Consider the following 8,253-nt stretch of genomic DNA (forward strand, 5'->3'; position numbering starts at 1 on the left):
ATGTTCACCCAGCTGAAAGGTATACCATCACACTTCAAACTTGTCCATTGTACATAATAGACAGGCTACCGTCTCCGAGTTGCTCGGAGAGCCCCAGTATTTATATGGCTGGTCCAGTTCCACTTCTGGTTAATACACACCCACTATGGCTAAGTTGGAGAATTCAACAAAGGTAATGGCACTAAATATCATTGGGAGATAGTTAGATTCGCTTTTCAAAATATAGTCATTGCCTGGCATTTTGTCATAGCCCAAGTCTGTTCAGAATGAAAAGTTGGCAAATATAACCTTAATAAACAACAGGAAATAATTAAGCAGGAGCTAGATAGGCTGCAAACAAAGCATATTCCAGTGGGAAGACTGGGGTGCCTTGAAGGAAGTGATTATCTGCCTCAAATTTTGATCTAATCAAAATTAAATGAAATGCAGGATAAATGTAGTCATCATCAAACACTACCTCCCATCGCCAAGGTCCCAGGTTCAATCCTGGCCCACTGTTCTGTGGAGTTCGCACATTCACCCAGTCTCTGCGTGGGTCTCACCCCCCACAAGGGTAGGTAGATTTAAAAATGCAAACCAAGAGCATAAAATATGTTTATTGTATTTTAAGTTCTTGCATTCTCCCTCATAGTCCTTTGATTTCCCCCTTTTCGACTGACCTATATTGTGCTGGCCTTCTGTCTGCACAGAGTCTGCTTTTTAAATGGAAAAGTCTTTTTTCTTTCGTTTAAAAAAAAAGGTACCCTCAACATCTGGAACCAAGTCAGACATTAAGGAGACGGGCAGCACAGTAGCACAGTGGTTAGCACCACTGCCTCACAGCACTGAAGGTCCCAGGTTCTGGGTCACTGTCCGTGTGGAGTTTGCACAGTCTCCCCGTGTCTGTGTGGGTCTCACCCCCACAACCCAAAGATGTGCAGGGTGGGTGGATTGGCCACGTTAAATTGCCCCTTTAATTGGAAAAAAAATGAATTGGGTACTCTTAAATTTATTTTTAAAAGACATGAAGGAGACCACCTTTGATTAGATAGGAGATCAAGAGTTTGCACAGAACAGATGGATATTCAAACCCGAAGTTGAAACCAGTTAATTAGGCTTCTCATTCAAGGAAATGAGACTATGATCCTAATCACACTGAGAAGTGGAGCTGATTCCTATCCAATTATCTCAACAGAAGAATGGAGGCTCAGGCTTGAATTTCTTACAATTCTGTGGAGTCTAAAACATGTCTCCTCGCAAAGGGGACTGGCATTCGACAGGAAATTATAGATCAGTTAGACGCCTCTAAAACTGCTGGCAAATAAGGCGCAAAATTACTTGAAGAATTGGAAGATAACTTATTCACACAGCCAATTAATTATTTGTTCAAAATAGTGCTAAAGCTTTGATTACAAAGTGATTGGAGTAAAAAAAGAAGCCTTGCTGTAGCTGGAAAGGGCCCTGGTGGATGGCACTGTGGCGCAGTGGTTAGCACTGCTGTCTCAGGGGCACAGAGGACCCGGGTTCGATCCCAGCCCTGGGTCACTGAACGTCTGGAGTTTGCACATTCTCCCGGTATCTGCGTGGGGCTGGAAAATCCCACCCGGTGGTCTTTTTGTTCAGCTGAACAATTAGATGTGACAATAATAAAACCTTTCAAATGAAGGTTGTAGCGCTTTCCCTCACTATTGCGATCAGGGGTGCCAGCGTGCATTATGGACTTAAATCCACAATCTTCTGACTCAGAAGGGAGTGCTCGCCACCGAATGGATGAGTTTATATAGGGGAGCAATGCAGAGGGGGGGTACTGGTGCAGCAGAAGTAGATTCAGTCAGAGGTTGTATGTAGCTTCACTGGTGACGCAGACCTGTATAGATCCAACCTTTCAACTCCAGGTTGTTTAAGGCGAGAAAGATAAACAGAATTATAGTTTAAACAGAAAGAGTAACAGCTCCCAGAAAAACTAAATGGCTCCATATTAACATGGAAGGTATTTTTTAAACTTTAGATCTGTTAATGATTCACTCGTTCCCACTTTAAAAGGCGTTTGGGGCTTTGAAAGATAGAATTGGTTTGTCTTATCAGGGCTATTTCCTCCTGGGCAGAACGAGTAGATCAACAATTAGTGATATCACAATGTTGATAAGACTAACAGTCACTGTATTACTTCATTTTCCATTCAGGCTATCTCCTTCACCCTTCCTTCCACGCACCATCAACCACACACTCACAGCACCTCCCTGCGTTAACCCACCAGCTGGAATTTAGCACGGGGAATGCGGGGATTTTCGTACACACCCAGATAAATAACCAGAGTGTAATGGTTTACACAGCCAGAGCCACCATTGATTAATCAAGATCTAGGACCAGAGATGCTGGAAAATTAATAATGGAGAATGAACCAGTCAGTCATTTCCTGCAATTGTGTAGACTACACACAGGAGTTAATATCTCAACACAAGTCATTTGCATTTTTTTTCCTGTGATTGTTACAGAGGAACTTCAAATCCAGAACCAGCAACAACCTCCCCAGACCAGAACACAGTACGGGGTTAGAATGCAGAGTAAAGCTCCCTCTACACTGTCCCCATCAAACACTCCCAGGACAGGTACAGCACGGGGTTAGATGCAGAGTAAAGCTCCCTCTACACTGTCCCCATCAAACACTCCCAGGACAGGTACAGCACGGGGTTAGATACAGAGTAAAGCTCCCAGGACAGGTACAGCAAGAGGTTAGATACAAAGTACACTGCCCCATCAAACTTTTCGCAGGGCAAGTGGAGGCTTCAACAGGAGTGATAATATACCAGAGAACGGGCCGGTTATTGCAACTTAGCTTCAGTTTGGTTCATCCAAGTTGGTGAAATTTGCGTTCGTGCCATAGAGGTTTCCCTGATGTAACCTCTGTTGCTGTGTCGAAGATACAGGAAGCAGATGGGAAATTCAGTTGAGTGGCAAACCTACCGTTTTGACCCTGTTGAGCAAGGTGACACCTGATGTAACCTCTGTTGCTATGTCGAAGATACAGGAAGTAGATGGGAAAGATCACCCACAGGTATACACATGGAATCCAAACCAGGACAGTCTTCTGGAAGCATGGTGTCAGATCTGGACTGTTTGTGTTTAACGTAACATTATGATCCTGTAACAGAGAGAAAGGACACAGAAACAGGTCAGCATGGCAGAGCCACAGGAACCAAATATCCACAAGCTGACCTTTCACATCCCAATTTCAAGTGTCCACTATTGGCTGCTTTTCCTGGGCCCCAGGTTCTGGCGTTCTCCTGAAACTGCTTTCACCACCCTCTTTTTAATCTACCTCGAAACAAGCTACTGGCCACTTGCCTCAAATACCTCCTCGCGTGACTCCTGGGGCAAAACCTTTGTGAAGCGCCTTGGTGCATTTTATGGTATTAAAGGTGCTTTATAAATGTACATTGCGAGTTGTTGCAAAGGGAAGGAGTCACCAGCTGGACAGCAAGATATTGGCTGCAGTGGGGACCACATACAGCAGGCAACCAGTCAGATTTCACAATCCACCGACTCCCAGCCGTATTGGAGTGACCGAACGATACAACAAATGGCAGCGACTCCAGAATTTATTGGCAACTTGTCCCAACCCCATAAACTTGGGTCTAGAATTCTTAAACAGTGAAGGAGGAGGCCATTTGGCCCATCGAGTCGGCACTGACCCTCCAAAAGAGCACACTACTCAGGCCCATTCCCCCACCGTATCCCCATAACCCTCACTGCCTCTGGACACACAGACAATTTAACATGGCCACTCCAAGGCTACACGGTGGCACAGTGGTTAGCACTACTGCTTCATGGCACTGAGGACCCAGATCCCCGGGTCACTGTCAGTGTGGAGTTTGCACATTCTCACAGTGTCTGCGTGGGTCTCACCCCCACAACCCAAAGATGTGCAGGGTAGATGGATTGGCCGCGCTAAATTGGAAAAAAAAAATAATTGGGTACGCTAAATTTAGAAAATAAAACATGGCCAATCCACCAAACCTGCTCATCTTTGGACTGTGGGAGGAAACCCACGCACACACGGGGAGAACGTGCAAATTCCACACAGACAGTGACCCGAGGTCGGAATTGAACCCGGGTTCCTGGTGCAGGATGCAGATTAATGTGCGTGTAAAATACAAATATGTTCAATCATTTAGTAACCTAAGAAGGAAGTGTGAATTATATAGTAACTGGGTTTGATTGTATGCAAGTGGAGGAGTCTCTTGGGCTTTGACAGATGGTGTTTTCAGAGGTGGGATGCTCTTATTCTGCCCGCCATTTCAGCTGGTTACAGTTGGCTTCCACGTGCTCCACCCTGCGATGAAGCGATTGCCTCCTTTGCGGATGCTTCTTCTACAGTTTGTGTTCTAAGGCGAGGTGCATACATGAGAGTCTGCACCAGAGGCCTTCTTTTTTTCAGCTGTTGGATGGCTTTTTCAACTTCACTGTGAGCTGGGGTTGCGCTGAGATGGTGGTGGGTAGTGTGTTGCGGGAGGTGTCGAGGGCACTTGTGAGAAAGTCTTGGTTAAGGTTAAGTGCTCTCTCCAGCGGGCAATTGACTGGCTTCGGTCTTTTTGATGCACGCCTCTCCGTTTTTTGGCTCAGTGGGGTGCGCCGTAGATGGTGTTAATTGCACTGAAGTTGCGCAGTGGTTGTCGGAAAGCTATCGAGTCTCCTGTGCTCTTTCCACTCACAATCTGTTCTGTAGGTGGAGGTGCCAGTTCAGGAATGCCTTGTGTTTGCATTCATGGAGATCCTGGATCTCTGATCATTCTCACTGAACCAGTCTCTGTGAACCAGTCGCGGTGTTTCCTGGTTGACCCGAGTGTCTCCTCGCAGGTGCTGATATGGTAGCTTTTAGACAGACTGGGCATTGTGGACACTTGGACGATGATTATAGTCTATTGGGTGCAAAGTACCGAAAGACGTGCTGTCAGGTGAATTGGACATTCTGAATTCTCCCTCTGTGTACCCGAACAGGCGCCGGAATGTGGCGACTAGGGGCTTTTCACAATAACTTCATTGCAGTGTTAATGTAAGCCTACTTGTGACAATAAAGATCATTATTATAATAATAATTGTGCTTGGACCGGAACTGTCAGTAGGTCTTTTGCTCGTCTATTTGGTGAACAGGATGTTGGTGATGACCAGGTCATGTTCCAAACATTGTCAGGAGAACTCAGTTAGTTTTTCCCACACCTTCCCTGCCCAACACGTCTTTCCACAGGTTTGCATCCTTCCCGACTCTAGCATTGAACTCATCGAGCGCTGGTCTCCCTTTCGGATGCGGGAAACCATTGGTCAAGGCTGTAGTAGAATGCATTTAGTCTTGACCGTTGCATCCAAGGTTGGGGTGGAGGCATTGATGGCTGTGATGTGCTGCTTCTGAGGCAGTCAACCAATTTGTTTTTGCAGTTAAGCCAACCCCATAGAGACAACATTCTTCTTTTGGTTTCCCTTTCCAGAAGATGGTGTATCTGCCATCTTGGCTTTCTCCCGCCAATCCGGCAGGGCAGCGATGTCAATGCTGTTCCTGAGCTTTGATAGCTGTGTGATGTTCAGATCTGTTGGTGTTGTCCATGGGGGTTCTGATTTTCCTGTACCTGAAAATCATTTGAGTGGGGTGGGGTAGTGGTGGAAGATCTATGCGTGGATTATTTTAACGTGGGGAGGTCGTTGCACATTAACCACCCCACGGTCCCAGCAGAGCGAGGTCTTGGCCCAGTGGCAGGGAAATCAGAGACAGCTGGAGCCCAGGCTTGCTGTAGGACAGGGACTAACTCCTTCTCCACCTGTCAGTGACACAATAGATAAATCAGCTGCTTCCTCTTGCCCCACGTCACTTTCTGAAGCCTGATGTCACCTCAGGAGCTCCGCCTGTGGATTGGGAAGGTGTATTGCACTGCTCTTTTGAAGTTTTGTCGCCTTTTTTTAAAATATTAAAATAAATATTTTTATTCTCCTCCTTTTTCACATTTTCTCCCAAATTTACACCCACCAACAATAAACAATAATCAGCAGCAGCTATGTCAATCCCCAGAACAATAACAACGATCCCATCCTCCCACCAAACCCCAAACATTAGCCCGCATGTTCCCATAAACAAATGACAAAAAGGAATCAGGGATCACCCACAGTCGCCATTAACACACTTCCCCCCCCCCCCCCCCCCCCCCCCAACCCCCAAACTAATGTTCGATGTTATCCAGTTCTTGAAAGTGCATAATGAATAACGCCCATGAACTGTGGCCCCTCCATCCTTCCCCTCAGTTCAAACTTAACCTTCTCAAGAGTCAAGAATTCCAGCAGGTCCCCCGCCACGCCAGGGCACAGGGGGGAGAGGCTGCTCTCCAACCCATCAGGATCCGCCTTCGAGCGATCAACGAGGCGAAGACTATAACATCTGCCTCCGCAACTGTTTCCAACCCTGGCTCGTCCGACACCCCAAATATGGCCTCCGGGGTGCCCAGGTCCAGTTTCACGTGCACCACTTTAGAGATTACCCTAAAAACCTCTTTCCAGATCCTCCAGCTTTGGACAAGACCAAAACATATGAACGTGATTTACGGGACCCCCCCGCAATGTTCACACACATCTTCTACCACCTCAAAGGGCCGGCTCATCCTCGCCCTTGTGAAGTGTGCTCTATATACCACCTTCAGCTGTATCAGCCCCAACCTCACGCACGACGTGAAGGCACTCTCTCTGGACCGCCTCATACCAGAACCCCTCCTCCACACCCTCTCCCAACTCTTCCTCCGACTTTGCTTTGATGCCTTCCAGCGGTGCCTTCTCCTCGTCCAAAATAGCCCCATAAACCGCCGACACTATCCCCTTCTCCAGTCCCCCTGTCGTCATAACCTCCTCCAGCAATGTGGAGGCCGGATCCACCGGGAAGCTCGGTATCGCCTTTCTGGCAAAATCTCGAACCTGCATGTACCTAAACATTTTCCCCTGCTCCAGCCCATACTTCGCTCCCAGTTCCTTCAATCCTGCAAACTGACCCCCAAGAAACAAATATTTTGTCGCCTTTCTAATCAACCAGTCCCACGCCAGGTTCGCTCTCTCTCTCCAGTCTCTGGTGTTGTGTTATAACGTGTGAACACAAAATAAATGTTGCAGTGTGCTCGGCCTTCTGGAGTAGGCCAGCAAAGTTCGGAAAACAAATCAAAAAAACAATTCATTCCATTTGCCAACAAACTCACAAAATGGTTACGTTCACATGCGCGTATAAATTTTGATATCAAAGACGCAACAATGGAGCTTAATATTTATTCTTTATGAATCAGAAACAGTCACATCTGAATTTTTATTTAGCCGCATGCCTACTGGCTAATGTAGTGGATAGGAGACGAGTGACCTTAATGCAACATCTGGTTAATGCTCCAGACTTGACAGAATCTACCTGACCTGTTGAGTGTTTCCAGCAACCGTTGCTCGTACAAACATGATATTGCGACTTCAAGCACGCACAGATCAGCCCGTGCCTTCCCAGCAGTTACCTGCATTTATTATCTTGCTAACATTTGGACTTCATTTCAATTAATCATATTACTCATTTCCAGAAAGTTGAACTGATTTTAGGCAATAAATGCCAACTAGGCCTTTGACAAGGTCCCTCATGGCAGACTGGTGCAGAAGGTGAAGTCACACAGGATTAGAGGTGAGCTGGAAAGATGGACACAGAACTGGCTCGGTCATAAGAGGGCAGAGGGTAGCAGCGGAAGGGTTTCTGAATGGAGGGTTATGACTAGTGTGTTCCTCAGGGATCAGTGCTGGGATCTTTGCGGTCTGCAATATATATATATAAATGATTGAGGAAAATGAAACTGGTCTGATTAGCAACTTTGCGGACGACACAAAGGTTCGTGGAATTTCGGATAGCGATGAGAATTGTCAGAGGATACAGCAGGATATAGATCGGTTGGGCAGAGAGTTGGCAGATGGAGTTTAATCTGGACAAATGTGAGGTAATGCATTTTGGAAGTTCTAATACAGATGGGAAATATACAGTAAATAGCAGAACCCTCAAGTGTATTGATAGAGGGATCTGGGTGTACAGGTCCACAGGTCACGGAAAGTGGCAATGCAGAGGGCAGCACGGTGGCGCAGTGGTTAGCACTGCTGCCTCACAGCGCCGAGGTCCCAGGTTCTATCCCAGCTCTGGGTCACTGTCCATGTGGAATTTGCACATTCTCCCTGTGTTTAGGTTTGCGTGGGTTTCACCTCCACAACCCAAAGATGTGCAGGCTAGGT

General features: G+C 46.7%; 1 protein-coding gene across 3 annotated transcripts in view; it reads right to left on the reverse strand.

Annotated features, from left to right (window-relative positions):
* abcc3 (ATP-binding cassette, sub-family C (CFTR/MRP), member 3) overlaps positions 1 to 3,116 on the reverse strand; it is a 146,932-nt gene extending 143,816 nt beyond the window's left edge. For all 3 annotated transcript variants that reach the window (XR_011936286.1, XM_072483866.1, XM_072483867.1), the window contains exon 1: positions 2,944 to 3,116. The gene's annotated coding sequence lies outside the window, so the exon portion shown is untranslated. The remainder of the gene's footprint in view (positions 1 to 2,943) is intronic.
* Between the last annotated feature and the right edge of the window lie 5,137 nt (positions 3,117 to 8,253).

This window comes from Scyliorhinus torazame, chromosome 18, assembly GCF_047496885.1.
Source record: "Scyliorhinus torazame isolate Kashiwa2021f chromosome 18, sScyTor2.1, whole genome shotgun sequence".
In the NCBI taxonomy this organism is placed as follows: domain Eukaryota; kingdom Metazoa; phylum Chordata; class Chondrichthyes; order Carcharhiniformes; family Scyliorhinidae; genus Scyliorhinus; species Scyliorhinus torazame.